This window comes from Lathamus discolor, chromosome 3, assembly GCF_037157495.1.
Source record: "Lathamus discolor isolate bLatDis1 chromosome 3, bLatDis1.hap1, whole genome shotgun sequence".
NCBI classification, from domain to species: Eukaryota; Metazoa; Chordata; class Aves; order Psittaciformes; family Psittacidae; genus Lathamus; species Lathamus discolor.
The window spans coordinates 140,665,548-140,692,268 of NC_088886.1; the positions used below are offsets into that span (position 1 = coordinate 140,665,548).

The following is a 26,721-nucleotide window of genomic DNA, read 5'->3' on the forward strand; positions in this document are numbered from 1 at the left end:
TGTCTGCAGAGACTAAGGTCTAAACACCATAAGCATTCCAGTACCACCAGTGGCCTGACCCAGCAGGACCCCCATTAAGCCCATGGATGAGCCTGGGTGGGGAACTGGAGAGCATAGAGGACTGGTACTGAGACATGGCTCATACAGAGCCTGGTGGATGTCCACGAGCCAGTGGATTGCTGCTAAAGGCTTTGCCCAGATGAGCACACGAGGCAACACTATTTATTTTGTTTGAATAATATATGACTATTAAGTAAAATAAGAGAAAGTGGAATGAGCTTTCCAGTTAAGCCAAAATGTTTGATGATTGTTTCCTGGGCATTTGGGGTCTCTGGGAAGCTTTGAAGTGGCCCTAATGAACCTACCAATGTAGATAATGTAAAATACTTTAATAATTAATTTATCAGGCAGTGCTGTCTATGATACATAATCTGGAATGTTTAAAGAGAAGAAACTGCCCTTTCTAAACGTCTCTTTGATCTCAGCTGAAATGGTTCAAGTTCTGTTGCAAAGGTGGTTTATGAAAGCACTTCAATCTACCTTGCTGTAACTAGATTGTCCTAATTGGGCTATCTTTTATGTTCTTATAGTGCTGTATTTGCATCAGATTATGAAAGAGGAAGAAAGATCTGACAAGTAGTAACCAAACTTGCCTGAGACCAACCTCACTAAGTGACAGAGCCATAAACTCCTTTGTAATCTTTATCTGTATCAAGTGATCAAGGCTGGGAAATAAGCCATAAAAGAGCTTCCTTTATCTTATCAACCCTCCTATACCCATGATACCTTTATTGTGGCTGTAACAATTCCATTCACCTTTTCCTGTTGGGCACATGTGAAATTCAGACTCCTGTTCTGCAATCTGATTTCCCAGGCTGACCTCTGCCCGCCTCGAGCAAGCCCACAACCTTTTCATGATGGGAGCTGTTTGACACCTTGGTGAGTCCGTGATATCAGAGGCTGACCCAGTGACCAGTCTGCCACTGGGACATATCTCTTTTGCCCCAAAGCACCAGTTGTGGTGCAGGATGCTGTGGGAGACAGCAATAGGAAATGGGGATTTGTAGCATGGGGCTGAAGATCTTCACAGCTGTCACTGAGGACTGGGTATGCTAGAGCTCAGCTCACTCTGAGCCTGGCTTTTTGTCCTGCCAGTGGCGGGACATCTCCTGGAACACCGAATAGGTGAAAGAATGCTTTCAGCTCTGCTTTCCCACTGCGGCCTGTGGGAATGCGAGGGCTGCGGCCACAGGCACCATTGGGCTCTCCCACTGGCATGGTCCCACTGTTGTAGCCTTGGCACTGCTTCCAAGACAGGAAATATTTTAGGAGACCCACAGGGGGTTGGAGGTGGGGAGGAGGATTGATCCCCCCCTGCCAACACAGGGCCAAAACATACTTTTTACAGTCATAGAATCATAGAATGGTTTCGGTTGGAAAGGGCCTTAAGATTGTCCAGTTACAACCCCCCTGCCATGGGCAGGAATGCCTCACACTAGACCATGTTGCCCAAGGCTCTGTCCAGCCTGGCCTTGAACACCACCAGGTATGGAGCATTTACCACTTCTTTGGGCAACCTGTGCCAGAGACTCACCACCCTCACAGGAAGAAACTTCCTCCTTATATCTAGTGTGAACTTTCCCTGTTTAAGTTTTAATCCGTTACCCCTTTCCCTGTCACTGCCGTCTCTGATGAAGAGTCTGTCCCCAGTATCCCTATAGGCCCACTTCAGATACTGGAAGGCTGCTATTAGGTCTCCACGCAGCCTTCTCCAGGCTGAACAGCCCCAACTTTCTCAGCCTATCTTCATACAGGAAGTGCTCCAGTCCCCTGATCATCCTTATGTCCTCCTCTGGACTTGTTCCAGCAGTTCCATGTCCTTTTTATGTTGAGGACACCAGAACTGCACACAATACTCCAGGTGAGGTCTCACGAGAGCAAAGTAGAGGGGCACGATCACCTCCTTCGACCTGCTGGTCACGCTCCTTTTGATACAGCCCAGGATACAATGATATACATATGGCCAAACATCCCCTCTCGTCTGTGTGACAGCACCAGGATTGCCTGGACAACAAGGAACCCACTTGTGTTTGTGTTCTGCAGGGGCTGTCCTGCAAACTGCCACAAGCAAGTTGTTTTACTCACAAAAGCCCTGCAGTGAGTTTGGTCACAATCATGCTTCTGTGCTGGCTCAGCACACTCACATCCTCCCCGAGGCACACCTATGCCCATGTGGGAGACAGCAAGTGTGTTAAGTCCTGTTTTCTTCCTATTTCCACCCTAGAAAATTACCTAACAACAAGTAATGACAGTGTTTTGGTAGCATATAACAGCAGTGCTGTAATGTGCCAAGGCAAGGAAAGGCCTGAGAATGGTTTGACAGTAAACTGCTTGTATTTTAAGCTCTCAGCTCCGAATTAAATGAAGTTTCAAACATGTGGCACAAGTCCTTTTGGATCACGTTTAAAATAAATTTTGTGTGTTTGGAAACAGTGAAACTGGAAACTGCGACAACACATGGTGTGTTTGGGGGAAAAGATAGCAGGGAGAGAAGAAACAAGCCTATCTGGAGATCTTATCTGAGGTTTTCTTGGGAGGACAATTTATCCAGCCAGGACTGGAAGTTGATCATGGTTGGGTGGTTCCCAGCAGCTGCATTTGGAAAGGAAAGGGAGGCAGCAGCAGGCCAGGTAGATATCCGAGTACTTCCACGTCTGCTCCCTTCAGTTAAATACCAGATGTTAGGAATGTGCTTGCAAACCTTCAGCGACAAGGATGAAAATGAAGAGTTTGCTGAGTTTCAACACCAAACTGCACACACATCCCTGCTCACCTGCACTCGCCTGTTTGCAAGTGAAATGTGAGCCTCATGGCCATTCACAGCACTTTTTAATTTTCACTTGTCTGTTCGAGCAGGACAAAAGATGGGAAAAGCTGGATCTAATGCACGCAAGAGGCCACAGTGGTCACTGGTGCCCTGGTAAGTGATTTAGGAGATCATTTGTTCAGCTTGCATAAAACTCCATGCTGCTGAGGAACTATATCCTGATGAACTGGATATATTTATGTGTGTGTTCCATACTTAGATATGAAAATCATGCTTATTGCACAACAGAGGCTTTTGTTCAGTTCGTATGATACCATACTTCCTCAAAGTCTTCGCTATCACAAACGATAACAGGGTGCAGTGACCTGCCTGTGTTTTGGCCCAACACCTGGGAAGCATTTTTATTACACAAGGTTTCCTTATCTGCTCCAGCAATAAAACTAATGGAGCCAGGTGCCTTTGCCTTTTGTAACGCTGCTTCTCTCCCTGTCTGCCCGGGAGGCAAGCTTGGGGTGGTGGCACGTCTCTTTTGGGCAGCGCTAACCCAAGTCTCTGGCACCTGGGATTAGCAGTGAGAGACCAGGCATGGATTTTGTTTCTAATTAACATTTGCAGTATAGTAGAAATCTAATTTTAAATATATATTTACAAACATATATTTTTATAAATATAAATCATATATATTACATAAATATATGTATATCTCTCTATGGGCCACATGTTATAAACCCCAACTTGCACCCAAAGTCACTGCCTTTGTGAGCAAGACACACTCACCTGCCGAAAAGTCCCTTGGGCCTGAATGTGTGGAAATAATTTGGTGTCCTGCGCTATGCGATATATTAAATGAATCACAGTACAAGAAACAGATGTTTACTCCCGTGGGTGCAGGAGTCCAGACACAAAGTATTGGGTTTCTGTCTGTCTCAGATAACGGGACAGAGCGGAAAAGTTGGGATTAAACATTGTACATGTGTAAAGCTTTAAAATGCAGCCTGGGTCCTGTAACTGGCCTTACCCTGGCACAACCCTGGGTGCTGGCACATGCCCTGCACATTACACCAAACTCTGAGGCTGTTTGGGTGCTTTAGTTTGGTGCCTGGCCACACTTTTTAACTTCAATGCTCAAGGGACAGTGATCCATAGCCCACATCCATGAGAGGTCTGGGACCATCCAAGACCACATCTGTGATATTTCAGGTCTTTGGACACTGCGCTCCTGAGATCTAACTGCACAACTGAGCCCTAGGCTTTTCAAATGAGCTGTTTTCCATAAAGCAAAGGCTCCTTTTGTTCGATCAGTTATTTTTACTTGTGAAACCAAAACTTTAGATTAGGAATCAGAAAAGATGGTATTTTTTGCCAAATGAAACATGGAATGCAAGGAGCTCCAGAGAATTTTGGGGGCTGGGGTGCCCCTGTCAAGTTAGCTGCTTGGCTCTTAGCAACTCAGTATGGAGAATGCTTACTCAGAACTCTGCAAGAGCAAGCAAGAGCCTGAAAAAGCAAATGAAGCAATGAAAAGGGTCCCTGTAGAAAGACAGTGCATACCCAGGGATGCTCTTTGCTTGCAACCTTTCTGCCATGCACTGATTCTGTTATCATCAGCAGGATATCATTGCTCACGTGGGTCCTGTTTGGGTCATTTCTAAAAGACCTGTGGGTCCAGGTGGTGCTCTCAGCTTGGGGTCCCCAAGGGGCCACAGCCTCTCGTCCCACAGGGTGGCTGTCACTGGAAAGCAGTGTGACACCAGCCCTCCGGCCCTCCTACCACACACAACCACTGTCCTTCCCTGGCAGCAGTTGTGGGGAATCAAAAGCACCATTTTTATAGTTTAAATCAGTCAAAACAGAGTTTTGCTCAGACAGAGCTCTGCCTCCTCCCACATTTCACTAAGAGCTGTATCACCACCAGTGCTTCCTGGCTGTGGGAGCTGGGATTAATTCCTAAAGAAGGAAAGATCTGCTGCTTCTCTTCTGTTCCTGTTTGCATCCCTCACAGTGCTTGAAACGTGCTGTATCCTGAGTTATTCTTAAACAAGCCTTCCCATTGTTCGAGTCATGGGTTATGAATTCCATCCCTTTGAAGAAATATGACCCGTGCAATGGAAAAGTGAGAATGATGTGAAGTCTGCACGAGATACTCATGGTGGTGACATACAGGAAAAGGATGAGTGCTTTGCACTGTCCTCATGAATGAAGCCACAGGAAGGAGGTGTGACAGGGCAGCGGGTGAGCTGCTGGGAAATTTCCATGGTTCCTAAAGCTCCACTGGCTCAATTTACATCCTCACCCTGCATTTCCATTGACTGAAAGTGTTCCTCATAAAGAGCTCCTCTGGCGCTATAAGACTTGGCTCTGCTAAGAGGTGGAGGCTTTTCTTAATACCTAACATGAGTGATTCAGACCTAATTTGTGACTTTTGTGTCGTGATACCCTGTGCTGAGCAGAGCACATATACATGAGTACACGTCTCTACCTGGAATGGGGTAATCCTGGTGCTGATCTCCTCTCTTTGGTGACCAGCAACAGGACACGAGAAGATGGAATGAAGCTGTGTCAGGGGAAGTTCAGACTGGTCATTAGGAGAAGATTCGTTACTGGAAGGGTGGTCAATGACTGGAACAGGCTCCCCACAGCACCAAGCATGTCGGAGTTCAAGGAGCATCTGGAGGATGCTCTTAATCATCTGATTTACTGTTATGTAGTCCTGTGAGGAGCAGGGAGTTGGACTCAATGATCCTTATGGGTCCCTTCCAACTCAAGGTCTTCTATGATTCTAGGGCAGTCATCAGTCCTTTGCACATCTGCCCACATTAGCACTGCTCTTTTATTCTCATCAGTAAGTAAATAAGCCTGCTGGGTATTTGCAAGAGTGGGAGAAAACATCCATGCTACTAGAGACCAAAAGTGCCTCTCTGATGGCTGCAGTCTCCTCCTAAGGACACCATCACCAGCCATGCAGGGTGTATTTGCCACAGCCAAAGGCCTGGTGCAGGCAGGCACTGAGCATCACTGAATGCAGCCTGCAGCCTGGACTGTTTGGGGTTTGCTGCTGGGGCTCTGTGCCCCACGTTGTCCCTGTGGTCACTTGGCTTTTTGTTCACTCAGCACCAGTAGCATCTGCACTTGCTGCCACTGGTTGCAATACCCATCTCCAAGCCTCAGTGCCTCGCTCCTGGAGGCTGCTATCATGTGCAAAAAGGAAGAAGAAAGCAAAACAAGCACAGCCAGGATCCACATAATACTGCTGCAGCTCTGCCAGGAAACGGACTGTAAAAGTTCCTGTATTTAAAGCCAGGAGATGAGTTTTATTGTTAGTGGTTGTTATAGCAACCCGAGGTGCCTGAGAGTAATACATGCTCAGCGCGTTGCAACAGACTCTGACAAGTTCAAGGCTGTTGCCTTGCTGCTAAATCTTGTTGCCAAGGCAATGCAACATAAGGCAAGAGCCTAGAGAAATGAATACTGCTGACAGCTCGTGCCAGCAGGCTCGGGCTGATTAAAAGGGAACTTTTGAAACTGATGTTAACTTAAACAGCACAGCAGCAGCAGAAGGGAAGGGGGAGCACGGAGATGGAGGAGAGGATCCAGAGGCGGAGCAGTGGGTTAATGTCAAGCAACAGGTAAAGGAAAGCATTTGATTAAAAAGCAGTGTGTCTGAATAGGATGTCTTAGCCTGTATGCAAGAAATGCACCACATTCATGGAGAGACGAAAAAACCCCACAAAACTGTAATTTTTTACATTTGTTTCACTTGGGCAGTGCTGCTGTAACTTGAAGGGGAGCTTTGGCTTTTTCCCAATGGTGTTGACAGCAAAAATCAGGGTTTTTTTCAGTCAATTTGTTGAGTGACGCAGCTATTATTGCTGCTATAGTAAAAAGCCAGGAAGTAGCTCAGTTGACTTTCAATTTATGTTCATTTCCAGCCTTTTTAGACATGCTTCATAGCAAAACATTAACTGGAAAAGAGATGAGGCTGCAAGCTGATTATTCGCTCCTGACTATGATTCACTGCTAATGCTGACAGTATGCTCTGAGTTGAAGGAAGAGTACTACCTGAAGGAGCACAGAGTCAAAATAGATGATCAATGCCAAAGCAGTCAGGTAATTAAGTTAATTTCAATTACCAATATAATATTTTGACATGTGCTGTGGGATACTAGGATATTAAAATACGATACTACTGAAGTGCCTCAGATACACAGCAATCTCAGATGAACTTGTTTACTTGTCTATTGATTTGTGAATAAAAGCATAATATTTCTTAAACAATTACCATAGCAGTATTCTGATCCACTCTTACTTACTTCTCATGCATTTTACATTCTCATGGACTGTCAATAGCTAAACATGATCTCATGTTTTCCTATTCAAGGACTATTTCATCATGCGCATCTTGCAGTACAGCAGCATACAGCAGTATACCTGGGACCACCAAATGCCCTGTGGGGAAGTTTGTTCTGCTGGCACCTGGGAAAGTCAGGTTTGCAAGTACTTTGTACTATTTAAAAATAGAAAACTAAGACAAGGGAAGCGATTTGCCAATTGTAGTGGAAATTTTTTGTGTACAATCATGGGCAGAGCCGTCTCTATTGACCATCAGAAAAGGAAGGCTTTTCATTAACTGTGAATTATTTTTGTACTAATTCAAAGATCTTAAGCCATGGGCCAGGAAGCAGGCAGGTGACTGGTCATATGCTCGTAGCCATCATTTGTTTTCCAGCAGCTGAATTATATTCAAAGAAGCTAGCAGTGTGTTACTTGCAACCTTACAACTATGACTGGCATTTTTCCATGGTCACCATAGCTAGCTGTGAGGCATTATGTGGTCCGAAAGAAGAGAAAACCTGGTTCAGTTGTGAAGGAAACATGACATTGCCCCAGAGGGTGCTTCAGTTTGAAGGCTGTCTATTAGGCAAATAAAATGAGCATTTTAGAACTGGACATTAGCATTTTCTTTTTAATACGAAAGCAAAAGGAAACTCTATTTTTAGTCTTGGTTGAATTTCTCTGCTGGTGATTCCACACATGGTGTTACTTCTTAATATATCCAGGAGAAGATTTCAAAGCCTTCCAGCATATCCTTCCTTTTTCTAAGGAGATGCGTGCACAGAAGTCTGGCTAGTAAACAGGCAAAACCATATGGACAGGTCACGCAGCAACACCAACACTTACTTGAACTGCAGGATCCCAGAGCATTTTCAAGACCTGGCTCGCCTATGTGCAGGTCTCATCTGCCCTTGATGCCTGTGACAGTAGGACCCTTCTTGGAAGATTTCCTAGACCATCTTTACCATCCCAAGCTTGTTGCGTGATGTCTCCTCCAGGACAGATGGGATGCACAGCGGAAGCTCAGACTCCCCCAGAAGAAACCATGGCTGAATCACACTGCAGCTAAGTATACCTTGGCACACACTCCTAAACATGGAGGAACAACCCAAGGGCATCCTCCTCTGCTTTCTTTTGCCTCCTACCCCTCTCCCCTGCTGTGCACCTATATAGTTGTTTGAAGGCCACCCCCAGAGAAGCAATGTGGAGCTGGGACAGTGTGTCATCAAGATAGCTACTGATAGCAGAGTAGACAGAGCTATTTCCAGAATGATTAATACTATTAGCACATGCTGAAGCTTAAGGCTGAACATAAGCTTTAGAAGGATGGATTTTGATGTAAAAAGTGAATAAATGAGACAACTGTCAGAACAATGAGTGATGAACCAAGTAAAGATCCTTAGCAAAGGAGATGCAAAGCACTGTCTACTGGCCTCTTTTCACTGCAGCTGCTGGTAAAATTCCCGTTGCCCTTCAGGCTGGAGAATTAGCCCAGCAATAGCATGTGACACAGGGGTAACCCAACTAGCAGGCACGAACACTATTCCCACAATTAGCCATATGGCATTTTAGCAGAGCACAGCAATGGTAACATCCCAGGATCCAAAGCACTGCTCCCCTCCCAGCCCAAACCATGCACCATTGCTCCTGGGGCATGTTCTGGGTATCTTTGTACTGCCCTTTACTGTGCATACCTGGAGTGCCTGCAAGAGTACCAGGCTGAGGGCTTGCCCTGTTGCTGAATAAAAAGCATGTCTTAAAAGGGCTGTCTGATTTACACTATCTTCTCCTAATCCCCACTCCAGGGGTCTCAAATGCTATAATTGAAAACCTGCTGTTCATCTTCTGAAAGTGAGGCTTAACCTGCTGTAGGCAGCTCCCAGGAGGACAGTATTTTGCATAATCAGGTACATTGCAGGGAATATGTTTAGCATTTTTCTGGTTTTCTCCTCCTGACACTTCTCTCACGGGAAAGCAAGCAAACAAAATCTAGTCATAGCTGTGCAATGTCCTCTTCCCCAATTTCTTTTTTTAACCCCAATCATCAAGGCTACTTGTTTTCCTAAGAATATCATGCTGTATGCGTTTGTATTTCTGTTTTGAAAATCTATTCCTCTCTTTTTTACAGGAAACGTCTTGGCAATAGATATTTTGAATGGATTCACCAAAATCTGTTGGGGTTAGTGACCTTAGATCCATGTCTGCAAAGAAGTCATATGCACAGGGTGTTTCTCCGGAGTAGCTAATTCATCTTGGACTGAGCCATATGATCCCCTTTTCCAGTCTTGCCTTATGGCCTCTGTGGAATGTCGCATTGGCTGCAAGGGAATTACTAGGTCTTGGCAAGACATGTTAATATCCTCAAAAAGACTTGTTAGGGACCAAGACTTCAGCCTCCAACTATTTCCTCTGATAAAGCAGAGCATTCACAGCAGTTCATTAGTCTTGAATCACCAGTCTGAGAGAAACTAAAGCTTCCCACAAACCAGAAGGACTCTGCAAGTAATGCTGGCTGGAGTTGCCTGACTGCTAGCAGGCTTCGAAACCAAAGCACAAAGTGTTAAATCCCATTAGAGAAATCAGTGGCTTGGGACACTTCAGTCAAGGGTCGGGAATATGTACACCAAGGTTATAATTCATAGGTTATGAATTATGGCAACACCTGATGTGCTGGGATTTGAAAGACAGTCCCTCAGGACATCTGAAAACTTCGACTCTCATACGTGGGGATGCACATTTGATGTTTTTTCCTGAAGACTATTCATACACAAAGTTTGTAGCAGTGACAGAACTACATGTTCAGTCCCTTAGAGCTGTTGTTTTGAGTTGTGTATTTTTTTAATACTCAGTGTTATCTTTCCATTAGTGTCCAAAATTACACTGATAATCCTGGAAAGCACCAGAGCATGTGTATCATATCTGCAGCTGGATCTTTCTGCTAGGAAGTCAGCTACACAGCATGGAAAGTATTTTTGTTATCTCATTTTGAATCACTGATAACAACATCACAAGTGAAGGGGCTGTATTTTTCATCCATGAGATGAGGAGGAGCTATTCCCACAATCCCAGCACCCATTCGCAAGGCAGAGGGGCAGGGTCTGAGTTACACATTTTGTAAACCAGGAGGAGCTTTCTCAAATGTGGAGGGCACAGCATCGGTGCAAGTGACAGAGGGTGGATCACAAAACAGGTACCTTCATGCCAGCTTCCCAAAGCACTCGTATCACTGAGTTGAGCTTCGGAGCTATGCACAGAGGACACACAGTAAAGGAACCTGAGAGCTGGTCCCAGCAGCAGCCACCAGAGTACTCAATCTGTGTATCAATCAGGCGCTCAGAAACTCCCAGCTGACTCGTGGCCCCATTTCTTGGCCATGTGCTGGCCCCTTTACACCTCTGGTGTTGGAAAAGGAAGTGAAACAGCTGGTTCTCATGTTCTCATTCAACAGCTTTGAAAAGCCCCCCAGTTGTAGAAAAATGAAGCAGAGCTGCAAGGTCTGGAGTTGGTTTCCTAACCGAAAGCCAGGCAGGATGCCGGATCCATAGCTGCCGTTTGGTTTGACAGAAGGCCAGCTCCAACACCGCTGTTCTCATCTGCTTTAATGTCAGCTGAACATTTGTGTGCCATTTTCCCACCCAGCACCATCCAAACCTGTACCAAATACTAAAGTACCCCACAACTTCCTGTGGAGTGATGGCACAAATTGCAGTTTTGTTCAATGCCATTTGCTGTCACTCGATCCATGTTTTTGACACAGGGCTCCAAAGCAGAATCCCAGTTCAGCAACTACCCTAGGATGTGTCCCATCCCAGCCTCTTTCAGGCTGTGCATGTCCTTAGTTAGGCACATGTTTAAATAAATCACTACAGCCATGCTTAAGCCTGGAGAAAAAGTATCCCAGCAGGACAGAGAACTGGCTTGGTCAACCATACACAATGAGATGTGTTCAAGCCAGCTAATGGGTAATCCTGTGTCTATGTACCGCAAATACATAACATAACTCACTGTCCCACTTGGCAGAAAAGTGTTATTGCCTCTTGGGAAACAAGCATTCCTCATCAAAGACTATTCTTTTAGAATAAATAATCAAACTAAACTAATGTGTGTGTATATATGTATATATATTTCACATGGATTTATATGACATGTTGCATATGCTCATGTCAGTCCATCTGAGGGGGTAGAAACTGATGAGGAAGTTGTAACTACATGGAAAGAACAGGAATTTTCTGGTGAGCCTCAGTGTGGCAGACAGGCTGTTCTCAGAGGTCGTAAAAGACTTCTGCAGCCTGCTAATTATACACTAGCCAAATCTTATTACAAACAAGTAATAAGTACAGGCACGTTTGTTGGTTTTGCTAATGACATTAATGTCTTTTTTGATGATTTGCAGAGCTACAGGGGGCTAGAGACTCAATTTGTACTGATTTATCTCCCACTCTGGTGAAGCTTAGGGAGCTCTGTTGATGTTTGATAGCTTTTTGCCATCTATCTTTAAACAATCCAAGGTCTGTTTTCTGCACAGTAGTTTGAGCCGCTTCTTCTGCTGAATAACACTTACACACATTCAGAACTCTACTTAGATAGTGGATCTGTGTATTATTTTCTAGTATACAAGTGATGATACGTAGAATTACACACAACTGTTGTTAAAGGGATTTTTTTACTCATCCATAGCTTCCTTATGTCCCTTAGCAAAACAGCTGTGACACTGAAGTCTGCTGTGCAGATTCATTTATCTCTCCCTTGAGGAGTCCCAGGAGTTCAGATACCCCAGTTAAAACCACTGACTTTGCAGTTTAGGGTAAGTAAGTCATCAGCAGGGAAAGAGCTGGTTAAAACACTCTGAAGAATTACCAGGATTTGCCAGGCAAAGCAAAGGTTTTTCCTCTCACACACTATCCACATACCTCTGTGACTGATTTGTTTTGAGTTTCCAATGTCTGTTTGCACAGACCTGATCATCAGTCCCGCTGCCTTTATCCACTTCCTGTCTGAGTACAAACCGAGACAGTCAGCAGCAGCAATCTCATGTCCTTTCGTATGAAACACACTGAACACAGTTTGTCCCGCCAGGGAAATCAGTGCTTGAAATATGCGAGTAATTCACTGACTTCATAGGAATATCCCCCAATGGATTTTGAAGCGTGCTCTTGATGGCTGCAGTGACAGAAGGACATTGTGCTGAGCACACGCTTGCACGCTGCCGGCAGATGCCAGTGAGGTCTGCTTAGGCGCTGCTGGCCCATGCTGCTCTGTGGGGCTTTCGACCCGGCCATTCCTAGCATTACGCATCCCTGGGAATATGCTCAGAAACTACAGATGAGGTCATTCCCAAGAGTCTGCTTAGGTATTTGGGGCCCTTGACACTGAGAGGAGCTAAAATCTTGTACTCTATGAGTGGTTTTTAAAGGGAAAATGGAACTCTTTTTATAGTACATTCGCCATTTGTTAATCTTGCATTGGTAAATTATTAACTCCTCTACAATTTGTTTATCCTTATCGTTAGAGATTGTGCTAACATATGTTCTTCTTATTTGCTTCAAAAGAGGCTTTGGGAGTAAGAGTTACCTATGCACAATCCAAACATTATCCGTTGAATTAGTACTGTTAACACGTATTAACAAATTTGAGGCTGATTTCATCCCTGTGTGGTCCTTTCAAGTGACCCATCACAAATGAAAAGCAGCAGTTTGCCCAAAAAGGCCCTGAATTTGACTTGATGCTCTAAACTTCAAAACTTTAGTCCAGGAAATTGCACCACATGCTCCTCTGCAGGGCCAGAGTTAGATCAACAAGCACAGCATGCAAAGAGGTATCACCACTGAGGGCAAGGGGTGACTCTAGCTTTGTCCTGTGTCCAATTTGTCTTGGGATAATGAAGAAGAAAGTGGGAGCTTGTGCTGGAGTCCAGGATAGGTACAGAAGGCCTTGTTCAGAGCTACTGAATCAACACTCACTTCCCCCAGCTCATGACCTTATGCTCCTGCACTTCCATGTTCCTCTCCCCAGGCAGTTGTACGGGCTTCCCACAAGGTGTGGGTCTGGGAACTGCACACCCCATCAGAAATGGCAATTCAGCTTCAGGTCACAGTTAACATGCTGACAAAGAATCCCTACTTTGTTGTTCAACTAACATAACCCTTTTGTCCCAATGTAGATGGTGCTGAGCCGCCAAACGTGGGTCTCTTGATGCAAAAGGATGTGCTGTGCTCCAAATGCATCGTCAGAATCACAGATTAGAGATGTCTTTTTAAAAATGTGCTCGGAACAAGAGTTTCTGCTTCCAAAAATAACTTGTATTTTACTCGTATTAGAAGAGCAGGATGTTCTTTCCTGTCCTGAAGGGATAAGGAGGAAATGAGAACTATGGGGTTTTTATATGGTATGAGCTACTATTCTTCTGGACTAGAGCTGTGAGTCTTGATTTTTATTTATTTCTTTTTCCCCTAGTCTTAACATTTTATTCCCCCCAGACCTCATTTTGCTTCCATTCATGCTGATGTTACCCCAGTGAAACTCTTTGATTTCAAAGGCATTACTCCATATTTACAACCTCTCCCATCCCAAGGCATTAGAAGGGAGGCAACCCACTGAAGAGAGCAAACGCTGAATGTCTCAAACCTGTTTTCAAATGAGATAAAGTCAGTCAAGAGACACAAGTGGGGGCAGAAAGCATCCTTTCCTGTCCCCTGTGTTTGAAGGAAAGAGACAGTGGCTTGGAGGAAGTGTGAACGTAATGGACTGTATGTTTGTGTCCCATTGTATTGAGGTCTGACAGGAAACACTTGGGGTTTGATTCAGGAAAAAGTAAATAGTATTCCTTTATAATACTCTCATAACCCTGCTTATCCTGCAGTATTTGACTACATCCCTGTCTTTAATGCATATATTCTCACAGCCCTCTCCAGATGACCAGGAGGAAATCTGGCCACCGGGGAGCGGGGGAGGCATGGGAAGAGCCTGTGCAGCAATTTCCATCCAACAGCCCTCCTAAGTGACAGCAAAAGGTCAGCAGTTCTGTCCATTTCAAACCAAAGGGACTGGAGCAGCTGCTATTACTGACTGCCACAATGGTGGCTCCTTATGGGAAGAAATCTGTAACTTTGGGTAACAACAGGTAACATCTGAGAAGCCTTCACCAAGCCCATGAAAGCTCTCTCTCGCCATAGGATCTTGCTGTAATATATAGATGGTTGTGGCAAGGTCTGCCACCACAAGACCCCAGGAGGCACTGGGGAATGCCTTGGCTAGAGGTTCACCCTGCAGCAGCATGGAAAAGGTTCCAGGCCTCAGCATTTAGGAACCTTGTTCCTCATACAGCCATCTGAAGCTGAAGAAGTCTGTAAGATCAGTACTGGACCCTGGATATGCCTTTCATTGCTCCTGAGGGAGCTTGCCTCCCGGAGCGACCAGGGTCAGGGAGCTGTTACAGTCCTTTGTCCACAGGGAACATGCAGTACCACAAGTGTTTGGCATTTTGTTGTACAGCTCACAAAGCTGAAAAGATTGCAAAAGAAACTAACCCCCCCCCCCCCCCCCCCCCCATAACCCAGAAGAGATGGGTTGAGGACATAATGCCCTTGATTGAAAAAGGAGGCACCCAGGAAACCTTGTGGCATATATTTCTTTTTAAACTAGAGCTACAGTAATTTGGCATGCATGTCCCCTGAGCTGCTTCCTAAACCACAGCTGCATAAGGAATTATCTAGCTCTTAGCTGAAGCAACTCCTTAAAAATAAAACCAAAATCCACCCTCCATGTAGGTCGTTAAAGTGCTAATAAAAAATGTTGATGAATCTCTGAGCAGTGCTCTGATTATCTCTCTGTGGGGAATGAAGAACTCATTAACATGAGCTCCATGCCACTCCCTCCTCCTTTCTTAGAGTTTGGCATAGAGCAAGGAAACAAATGTTTGTGGTTTGGCCAAGTTTCTAATGAGTAGCTCAGCTTGGTCCACTGATTAGACACATGGCTTTACAGAGGGTGAAAACGCTGCAGCACCCTGTAAAGCGGCAAAGTATTCCTGCCAGATTGGGTCACCAAAACTGAAACACTTTACCTGTTGTGCAGATTTTTTTACAATGCATTTAGCAGTAAATGTACAGAGAAAGGGTTTCATTGACACCGCAGACAGAGAGCAACACTGTGAGGTCCAGAGAGTAACAGAGCTGGATGTACATCTGGGGACACACTTGCCAAAAATGCAATGTTGTGGTAGCTTCCTATGGGTTTGGTTTCACTCCTTAGGTGTTTGGGGTTTTGTATACACTAAGCTATAGTCTGAACCCCAAAAGAACAGTCCTGGATGTCATTGTGTCCTCCCTCCTCTTCTACTCCACAGAAGAGTGCCTACACAGCAGCCCCCAGGCACCACAGGAGCCCACAGGCAGGCAGCACAGGCAGGGATCTCCATTTGCTGCATCACATGCAGGAACTGCAGCACAGAGACCTGCCTAACTAGAACTGTCCCACAGTCCCATTGTCACAGTCACAGGCCAGTGACTCTCCAGGAGCACCTGGCAGTGTTTAAGAAGGAGGGAACAAAACCTCCAGAATTAATGGGAGACGTTTCTCCCATGCAGGAAAGTTTCTTCTTCATCCTTGTAGTCCGTTTATAGCCTTATTTATGAGCACTTCTCATCTCCATAATCTTTTCAGGACTAAAGCAAAACTCATCCACATGCCCAGGAGAAGAAAACTCACCCTACAATATACACGGAAAGCATCTGCTGGGCTAAGCAACCTCTCTGCCTCTGAAATTCAAATCTCAAGGTGTGTGATCAATGTCACGCAGCACCTTAGCACTCAAATCAGCCTACCGAGACATGGAGTCTGTCCCCTGCTGTTGCAGACAATACATCATATAATGACTTTAATGAACGTCATCTCAAAAGCAGCGAGATTTTTCCATTCCAAATGCCTCCTCTGAAAAAAATGAAATTTGATTGCTCTAATGATTAACAACGCTCCTCTAATTTCCAGCTGAAATCTGTGTGTGGCCAGTCCATACTCAATTGCTCATGTGCCAGCACCATCTAGCTAAGCAGTTGTCTGGGCCATACAGAGTGCAGAAGCTAAAGCAAGTCCCAATCCAACAATTTCATTGCAGTATCACCCTCACTTTCCAAACCACACCTAAAACTTGCTATTTCTTGGCCTTTTAATAAACTTTGTGAAAGTTTATTAACACATGATACAGATAATAACAGGAAATAAAAAAGAAGGGATGAACATGCAAGAACAGCGCTACTAATTCCATGAGTGAATAAATATGCAAATCGGAGAAGCCAATTGCTCCTACCTTCATAGCACACTCCACATGTAAGTATATATTCTTAGAGTGCCCAAGGCAAGTTTTAATTTCCTACAACCACCAGATAGTTAGAGGCCTTTATTAAATAACAGATGCCATACCACCTCATCCCATTATTAGTGGCCAGCATTTACAGGTTCACAAAGCACTGGTCTGAGCAGGTGGGACCATCTCAGCGCTGGGTATACATTATGTTCTGCATCCTCTCTCTGTGCAAACACCCCATGGCTGGATAGTTTGGTGCCTCAAGCATGTTTTCCTCCAAGAACCTCTCTAACTCCCAAAGGACATAGCTTGCCTTTCTCTGATGGACTTGAATCTCCTATACTGATGTGATGGCAGCAGCCAGAGAGGCTGGATCCTTCCATCAGAAGAGGGTCCTGGACATGCACTGTCTTCACCTTGTCCTTGCTCAAGCCCTGCTCATTTCCCCATGATCGCAGTCCCCAAGGGGCTATTAAAAGTGAGCAGTATGCAGAATGAAAAGGTTTTGTCCCCAGACCTTCATAAAGTTGTGTGGTTTACACCTGTAAGCAGTCCTGCTGATTTCAAAGGGAACTTTTAAGCCTTTCCAGCCTGTTTTAGACAACTTCTGACTTCTAGAGATAATTAAAACCGCAATTAAAGCACAGACATTTTAGCACATAAAGGACAACTATCGCCCAGTGCTTCTGGAACTTCAAACGGCCGGCCAGAACCGCGCGGATGTGAGCAAACCAGCCCTGAAACCAAGAAACCGGTAACGTTGGGTGGGGAACCGACACAGGGATGATTTCAGCTGCGACGCAGAACAATTACAGAAAGCCAAGGGGAAAAAAAGGGATAGCTTTTGCCAAAACGAGTTTTGTATTTTGTACAGCTTTTTTTAGCCAGGGCCGCTTTCTGCCTGCGGATGGTGACTTCTCCTTGGAGGCATGAGCCATCTGGATAAGCCTTCTGCTGCCTTTCAGCCCCAATCTCTCTAATTCTTATCTCAAAACAGGTATTATTTTGCGTTTGGGGGGTTGGTTTTATTTACTGCTCCCTCACAATACGCCTCATTTTACACCCCCTTCAGCGGCGCACCGGCCATTGCAGAGCCCATCTCCTCACGGCAGACCCCGCTCGCCATGGGGAGACAAACGCTCCCCGGAGGATGCCTTGGCCGCGCTGCAGGTACAGCCGCGGCTGAGGCCGGGCCAGCAATGGAGGGCAGGCGGGGGGAGGACAGTGCCTGCGGCCGCCGGCCCCCCTCACCCTGCCCCGGATTCAAACTTGGCCCAGAGGTGGCGGGGGAAGGGCGGCGGGCGCGTCCCCGCTCGCTGCCAGATAGTGATCCACGGCGGGCGGGCGGGCGCTGTGGGCGGAGCCCAGGTGTCCCTTCCTGCCACATAGTGTACCGCCCCTTTCCCCGCCCGCCCGCTCGCCGCGGTGGTGCTGGGGCTCCCGCCGCCGGCGGGGAGGGATGGACTGAGGCACAAAGGCGCGGGCCCGCTGAGGTAACGCTCCGGCGGTACGCGGAGGGGAGGAGCGGGGGGGATCCTGCCCGCTCGGCGGGGCTGCGGCCGAGCAAGCCGGCGGGAGGCCTGGCTCGCTTCTCCCCGTTCCCTCCGCCGCCTCACGGCTGCGGGGCCGCGGCTGAAGGGGGGCTGCGGTCGGGAGCACTTCTCGTGGGGTGTAGGGCGGCTCTCCGGCCGCCGGAGATGCGGCAGTGCCGTCGTTCTGCCTCGGCGCCGAGGTGGGAAGGACGGAGCTTTAAATAATGCGCCTCTCTGCTCCGAGACTGCTAATCGAGTAAATGGGGAGTCGTTATTACAGCCGCGGGCTGCCCTTGCTCCACCGCAAAGCTCCGCGCCCCCTGCGAGGCTCGGGAAACTTGTTAAAATTTGCATTCTTCATGGGTTTTTTTTCACGTATTTGATCGCGCACGGCTCCGCATTCGTTGCCGACAGTGGTGCGGGAGCCCGGGGAGGCGATTCCCGAGCGCCCGTATTCTGGTCACGGCGCTCGCCGCGCTCAGGGCCGCGGTGGCCTGGAGCAGTTCGGGATTACCGTCCTTGTGCGCTTCTATCAGCTGGGGCGAAACTCACGCAGTTGCTGCATGAACTTTCGGCTCCAGGAATGAGGATTGCCATGGGCCTTTTGGGAGTCTGTTCCTCGTTTTCGGTTTCACCCCAAGGCAGTTTCCACCTCGCGTTAAAAAGCTTATTTAGGAATTCAGAGCGCATTTATCAACCGGTGTTCATCCCGGGCAGGCATGCTCTGCATGGCCAAATGATGTGATTTTAGCAGGGAAGCCTCTGTCTGGCCCCATAAGCAGGGCAGAGCATGCCTCAAAAGCAGCACCTACTGCAGCCAGTCGTGGAGGTGGGTTGCTTCTGCTTCTGTCTTCTCAGCATCATTACATTACAGACAGGTTGAGGCTGAATCTGCTGGTTTTCATCCATAGGTCGTGGAATCAAGTCTGGAGAGTAGTGATGTGATACCAAGCAGAGGAAAATGTGTAGGAATCTGTGTGGTGCCACTATGTGGAGGAGTTAAGTTTTAAAACAGATAGATAAAATCATTGGCAGTGAATATCTGGGCAAAAAAAAAAAAATAGTTGGCCAAGGGTTATAAAAGCATGAATACATGAAACTGCTGAATTATTAATAGTGTGGGAGAAGTTGGTTTAAGTCAACTTTGGTACCAGAGGAATGAAGCTGGTAAATGTGACCTCAGCCTTTAAAAAAGGGCTTTGGCACGCCTGGGGCAGCTTCAGGCTGTCTCGCCTTGCTCCTGGTCCAGTTGCTGATGACTGGAATAAAGCCCAGGTGTAGCAGACTATGGCTGTGGGTGATCCGCTGGGAAAAGGCGGTGGTGGAGCAGCGCAAGCCGGGGCAGATCAGCGCGTGGCTGCCTTGGCAGCAGATCTGCTCTGAAAGGTTCCTTCCTTCACCTCCCTGCCAGGGTTTGCCAGCAGGTCTCTGGTGCCAGGTTGTTCTCTGGTCTGCACACTATGTCACATCAGTGGCCTGGCTGGAAATGGTGTGTGAACTCACTCCAGCCTCCTTGATGGCATCCAGTACTTAGAGGGAAAGAAGGCTCCTTGGCTGTTATGATAAGCTTCTCAATGCTACCTTGAGTAAGGAGTGCATGCGCTTCTCCATGAAACAAAATTATAATTGTGTGATCAATGGCATGTACCAGTTTTAACTTCAGGAATTGTCACATTAACACCTTTAGTGATGCACACATTAGTTTTCAGAAGACATTATTATGTGAATTTAGTTTTTGCTGGGAGAGTGTGAAACCCTGAGCATGGAGGAAGGGGTGGGCTATGTAGGAGCTGAGTGTGTAATGATGGAGGTTAGTAAATGATGATGATGATTAAGCATGTCCTTAATTCTTGACCAATAGATGGAGTGCTGCTACGCTTCAGGATATCTGGGGATTTAATGGTCTCTTTTTTAAATCAGTCATTATCCTTGACTCTTGCCTGAGGGTTGAGGCAGATGACATTTTTTATTTAAGGAAATGATGATTTTAGGGTGGTGCCGTTAGGCTGTCATGTACACCATGATCATCCAACCTAAAGAGGAGCTCCAGGTGGTGCCTTGCACACCAGAGACTTTGTGCTGCTGGTAGGGTGAGTGGATTTGAGCAATGTGGGTGGCTGGGGATGTCTCACTGTGGATCTCAGAGGTGTACTGCAGCTCTTCTGTCCACCCTTTGCTGGTTATGAAATGAGCATTGGGTGTTTGACAGGGCTGGATGAACCCAGCTGGATTCAATGGAACTGTGCTGGAACTGTCCCTGTTGCATGTGATATTAGAGGTGACATTGCATGTGGGGCTGCCTGCTTTTGTTTGGCTTGACTTGCTACGGGCCATATGACCTGGTTAAGACACTATTTGTGTGAAAATGATCAGAAATTAACATGTAAGAGACAAAACATGCAGACTATTTTAAGATGGGCCGATGTTAGTTTGTTTCCTTTTTTAAGTGTTTTACAGACCAAAAACTGCAATGAAAGAAGGCAGAAGGCTGCTAGGTTTTCCCTTGTCAAAATCATTGTTGCTAGTTAAAACTGCAGCAGATGTCCTTGCCACACTGTGGATGGTGTCGGAATGATAATGCTCTAAAAAACCAAGTTTAATTCTAGAGAATAACTTGTGTGACTTTGAGCTGGTGAATAGATGCCTATGCTAGGTTTTAAACTGGATAAAAATTGTTGGTTCTTTAAAAAACGTCCTGTAACCTTAGCAGCCATCGCAACCTCTGGCCGTTATTTCCCTTGTAAATCAATTTCGCATTTTCATAGTGCTGCTGTTTCAAAAACTGAGTCTGTCATTGTTTTGGTATTGATTTAGAGAAATACAATCTATACTATTTAATAACACTGCTTCCCATTACATCACAGGCTTTTCTTCAAGCTATGTTTTGAAATGCTGGTTGCCATATGAGAGATGTGGGTGATGGTGGTGTGGCTTTTGGTTGGGTTCTTGGGGGTAGTTGCCTTTTATGTAGCACTTTTTGGCAGCTGAAGATGAATAAAAGCTCCTTGACCCCCAGGGAACAAGCAGTAATGTACTCGTGTTAGACTCTGTGGCAAACAGATCTACTCTGCTTCCTATATTGAGTCACTTGGTATATGGGGAAACACTTGTATTGCTTTTCTGTATTCAAGATAATGCAAATTACTGTACATCATAGCAAATGAGATTTTGGACGTGGTACTTTTAAAGCTATCCTCTCAAGTACAGGAGTCATTTGTGGCAAGTTTGTGGTGTGGTTTATTAATTAAGACAAATTTGAATAAATTTGGTTACATAAGAAAGTGTCTTTACCTATGGCATGTTCTTAATCTGGGCTGGGGGGGGGGTCACTTCAAAATCAGCAATAAACTGGGAAATGTTTGGTAGTAAAAGGCTGAGATTTTATTCAGATTCATTGAAAAGTTAGTGAAAGAAGGCTTGAGATCTTCAAACCTCAGGTTGTGTTTTTCCCCCACTGGATCTTCGCAATTTAGTAAGTGTGATGTAGGTGTCAATTTAGTTAGGGATGTGAGAGCATATTAAACATAGTATGTGTCTTATCGTAGCAATGTGAGTTCTGCTTGACAAGCATGCAGTTAGCAGTTACAACGTGCTAATTAGGGAAATGTTATAATAGCCTCATTTATTGTTCCTGTCTCTTAAACTGTTCTGGTCTTGGCTAGGAAGAAACTCTTTTCTTGCCTTGTATTGTTTAAGGTATTGAAATCATGGTGACATCAAAGCAGCAGGTATTTTTCATGCGAGTTAGCAGGTTGAGGTGAAGATCAGTAAATCACAAGCTGGTGTGAGAGCTCCAGCTTGCTTTGTAGCTTTTCATGGTGTTTTCCTGACTCACAGCAGCTGATGCCTGGTAAATCCCTTCTCCCTTGTACAATCAGAACCTCCTGAAGTTACTTCTCCAGCTGAAGTACATGGCAATCTTGAATGCTACAGGGTTGATGGCAGCTTGCTGCTGCTCTCATTTGTCGCTGTGATGCCCTGAACAAGTACCTAGCACAGTATTGGCATTAATATTAGCTGGTGCTTCAGCCAAGAACTGAACTGGCTGCTGTGTTGGCCAAAGAAAGACGATTCTGTGAATTGCTTTGAACAATCCTTGCTTGCTGTCTTCATCTATACCTGTAATAGCTACCTAGACCTGTAATTGGTTTTAAGATTTTTTTATTGTTGCAAAGAGCTATTACACTAAATACAACATAGTTACAAGGCCACTTGGATCTGCATCTTGTGTTTGCAGATGCACAGTTCTGGAAGCAGGGTGCTTATCACCCAGCCAAGTGTTCCTGTGCATGTCCTGCACAGACACAGAGTGCAAAACAGAAAATCTTGCTTGTTGGATAAGGTTTGCTTTACTTGTTCTAATACAGTAAAAACAAGAAAGGAAAAATGTAATTTGAAATTAATATTCCTGCCCCTGCAAATGTGGACTAGCGTTTTCTTGAATAAATGCTTTTTTGATAGGTCTAGATGTTTTGACAGAATGCTGTGGAAGTGATTTTTGTCTTTGTGATTCAAATAAATCTAGATCAATAAAAATTACTAGTTGGCTGGGTTCAGGGAAATTGCTGGTAGGAATGCAAGTTGTTTCATAGAATCCAGTATCCCAGTACTTCCGTAGCAATCTGTATGACATTTTAGACTTTATGGGTTTATACACAAAAAACTTTAAAGAGCATTAGTAAGGCCACAAATCCAAGTATATGAAAGCTGGGGAGTGCTTTCCAAAGAAAATATCCTCAACTTAAAACTGAAAATTAAATTGTAATTTAGGAAAGCATAGTTATGAGCCCTTGTGTCAGGAAGAGCAGAACTGTTCTGGCTCAAACACTTCAGATCTATCAGACACTTAGCAGAGGCAACCTTCAGCCTAACATATGAAACATTAGGTGAAAATGAAAATAGGATTTGGGGACGGAAACAGTGGACAATATGAGGCAGTGCATCCAGCTCTGGCTAGAGCTGAATACAATGACACAAAAGTAGTGACCTCAGAAGTACCTCTGTGTTTTCCTGACTCAGATACACAACCATTTTTAGGAGTGCTAATGAAGTGCATAAAAATTTCACCAAGCTCCTGGTCAGTGCTGAAACAGTAGTAGAACGCATTTTAAGTCAGCTCTCTTTTAATATACCAATTGTTGCTACACACCAGACAAGCTACCATATTTGCTGTGTATCCTAATCCAACAAAACCAAACTTCATTCTTAGAATATACAAATTTTATTTGGTGATTGCATGTTACAGTAGCCTGTGGATGGTAAGATCAAGTATTCTCTTATGATTGTTTTTCAGCTGTAGTATCTGCAATTTCTATGATGGAAATATGTGTGAAATTTAGGTGTGAAATTTGGGGTGCAAGATGCTGTGTACTAAACTAAATACCTGTTACTCCCATGTTAACTGGATACATTAGCCCTTCTGATGTAGTATTGCTGCATAATAAATGAATAAGTAGTCAAATAGATGTTAATAAATGAATAACTATTAAATAGATATTTCAATTATCAGGATTAAACTGGGGTAGTGCCCACAACAAGCCTATCATCCTGTTTCAGATCTTCCTCATATCTGGAGTGTGTACTAAATACCCAGTAATTGTCTTTGTGATCTTCACAGTTGATACGAACAATTTCTGGCTTCCTATGGCAGCTGTGTTTAAATGCCTGTTTAAAAGTATATGTGAGGGCAAAACTCTTCTCATAACTCAAATGTTTTTTTTGACCCCACTGTCAGAGTAGCAAGCAGAGAGCAAAGATGTTCAGGGTCTTTAATTCATTTACCAAATATAAGTTGTTGCCTCTTAGGACAAATTGTGTATGTTCAGGGAAAAGGTTGTATAATTTTCTCGTTCTTAAAATTACTGAGGTTGTGAAAAAGAATCTGTGTGTGTGTGCGTATATACGTGTGTGTGTATATATATATTCTTTTTTGCCTTTTCCATTCCTATTGATGGACATAACACTGAATACAAATCCGATTCCTTACTGACGTACTGATCGTTATGGAGTGACTCTCCAGAGCCATTTGTCTTTGATGTGCAGCTGACTTGGGATTCAAAGGCCGTGTGCATGTTCTGTATTAAATGGCTTAAGGACTGGAGTGACACAGCTGGAGAGCTTGGCGGATACCTCTGCGTATGCATGATTTGGAACAAAAAAGTCCATCTTCTGAAGCGAAGTGTCCAAAGTAAATCATTCTGTCAAGTTTTCATAAATATTTTTATTGCAGAGATTTAATCCTGAGCAGCTGAGGAAGAAAACTGAAGTCACGATACATGCTTTAATATTGGTAGTGCAGTGTTTAGTAAAGCAAAGTATGTATGTAACCACCTAAGCCCTCTTTATATGTTTGGCTTGTTCCTTATGAATCTGATCAAAATGATGGGTCTGGTTGAACAAAAACGAAGAAGTGTGCAGAAGAATTTGAAAATACATAGAAATTTGTAGGATTTAAAAATAAATAAAACAACCCCCAAACTCAGTGGTCTTGCAGTCAGTTTCCCCTATTTATTTAGTGGTTTTTACTGTTTCAAACTTTTAGCATGTGAAGGGATTGAATACATCTGGGTAGTACTAACATGAGTGAATCTGCACTCAAATCCAGGTTAGCTTGAAAAAAAGTATAATCTTGAAATGAATCCAGGTAGCTTCCTACTTAAAGCATATCAAATAACATAAAGCACGTGAACTCAAGGCAACTCAGTTTAACTATATAAAATGTTGAAGCTGTAAAACATCAGGAACATTTAAGCTGTAAAACATCAGGAGGGGGTTTTATAGATGCCTGGATAATTTGCCCATAGGTGGCAGGGGAGCAGTCTGGGCTCCCCTTTTACATCAGCTGTTTTCCTGTTGCACCTGGGGGAAAGCTGAAATACTGCTTTCTCTTGAAATGGCTGTTGCATACAAGTTACACTCTTTGTTTGTGTTTGCTCAAGCCTAGATGTTTTTAAACAGCAGTGTCCCTAATTTTATATACCCTATGACAACTCCTGGTGAAGGGCTGATTTTTCAAAGGCTGTTTAGTTCTTCTCAAGCACCGCACCATTCAAAGTAGAAATATTTGCTGTCTGGTCAGCAGTTGTTCTTTCTTCCCATTCCTAATGTAAGTGCTTTATTACATGTCAGTGCTTCTAATCAAACCAAGTGACTTCTAATGTATTGCTGGGTGGGATCCTGTGTGCTTTAAAATAGCTTGAGTATGAATGTCTCCAGTTGTCTGTCTCTTCGGTGACAGACCCAAAGTGGTCAATGGAGACTATTAAGCAAAGTAGGATGTCTTCTGGACCAGAGAAGTGCCCTCTAGCAGAGGCAGTCTACTTTTCAGGCCTATGCTTTCTAACATCTTTGCTTAGATGTGAAGATTGCCAAGCCTGTCCTCAGTTTGCAAGCACTTACAACTCCGAGTGGAAAGGAGGGAAAGCTCTGAGTGGAAACACAGGAAGTAGGAGCACTCTGTTCCATAGGCAAGGCAAGCAGGAGCCCCAGTTCACGCAGTGGTTCCAGTGCCAGCAGCTCTGGCTGCCTGGTCTTCTTCTGTAACTGGAAAAATAGACTGCTTAGCTCAAGTGTATCTGCAGAGCAATGTGCATATGGGCAACCCTTTTCAAGAACCTCAGTTGCTATATGGCACTTGTCTGTGAACTGTTTCACAGGAGCCCACAAGACAGAGCTGAGTGTAGCAGTCTGGTTGCCCCAGTACTTGTGTAGAAGATTCTGTCTATCCATGGGAAATGTTCTCTGTTCCCTTTTTGAAAAGGGTTGAAATTTTCTCTGTTGGGAAGGAATAGCAAAAATTGTACAAATCAGCTATACTGCTTCCTTTCCTATTAATATGAGCTTTATGCTTAAGTTGCATAAAGCTTTACTGCATGTGCAATGTCAACTAAAAAGAGTTAGCTAATGGTGGGGGTGAGAATAAGAGTGTCATATTTATAACCTGGGCTAGCCTTTAACCTGAAAAACTAGCTTGAGATACATCATGTCTGGCTACTATCACACATGCTGAAAACGTATAGTAACAGGTATTGTGTGCAGTAAATTTATCTTTGTAGTGGAAACCTGATGTTGTTGCTATTCCCAGGGGGTAAGTTGAATTACATTATTACCGGGGCTGAGCTAACAGAGCTTTGCTTATAGTATATGTACTATATATATATATGTATACAGACAAGATGGTTCTTCACAGAGAGGTGACCTTTGCTGTATTTTGGTTTCAGATTTCACAGGACCTATTTCAAAGTTTTTAGCTTCAGCCCACACCCTGCTGGCAGTTGGCTGTAAAACTGGCTTTGGAAAAAGGGTAAAAAAAGTTATCTACCCTTTATTACTTTCATCAAGTTTGATAAAGGTCGTTTGTTTACTTTCTTTTTTTTAATATACACGGCTGCCACTGTTACTTGTCAATATAACTGATAGTTCAAAGATGAAATTAGAGCTGCAGAATTACAGGTTACAGTGTGCAAATGCATAGTGTAAGTAGTGCTATTTTTATGACTTCTGTTTATAAGTTAACTTGAAGAATGTGTGCTAGCATGTATTTGTGCTGGGGAAACTGTTACTGCATAATGTAGTGTACTCCTTCCAAGGTTATTCCACCTGCTCTGTAAACTTGTTTTGGGTTACTCTCTCTTAAATCAATTCAAAGGAGCAAATTAAAGCCCTGTAATCCTATTTAAGAATCCAGTCAAATAAGAAGTCTCCATGTCACCATTCCAATAAATATCATC

At 44.6% G+C, this 26,721-nt stretch overlaps 1 protein-coding gene and 1 long non-coding RNA gene across 4 annotated transcripts in view; both read left to right on the plus strand.

The window, feature by feature from the left end:
* Positions 1-6,368: 6,368 nt before the first annotated feature.
* On the plus strand, positions 6,369-11,255 carry LOC136011299 (uncharacterized). Its single transcript, XR_010611316.1, has 4 exons — positions 6,369-6,453; positions 6,757-6,934; positions 7,206-7,313; positions 8,058-11,255. It is a non-coding gene; the product is annotated as an uncharacterized LOC136011299 (long non-coding RNA).
* Positions 11,256-17,854: 6,599 nt separating this feature from the next.
* Positions 17,855-26,721, plus strand: part of ADD3 (adducin 3) — a 103,960-nt gene continuing 95,093 nt past the window's right edge. For all 3 annotated transcript variants that reach the window (XM_065672211.1, XM_065672209.1, XM_065672212.1), the window contains exon 1: positions 17,855-17,953. The gene's annotated coding sequence lies outside the window, so the exon portion shown is untranslated. The remainder of the gene's footprint in view (positions 17,954-26,721) is intronic.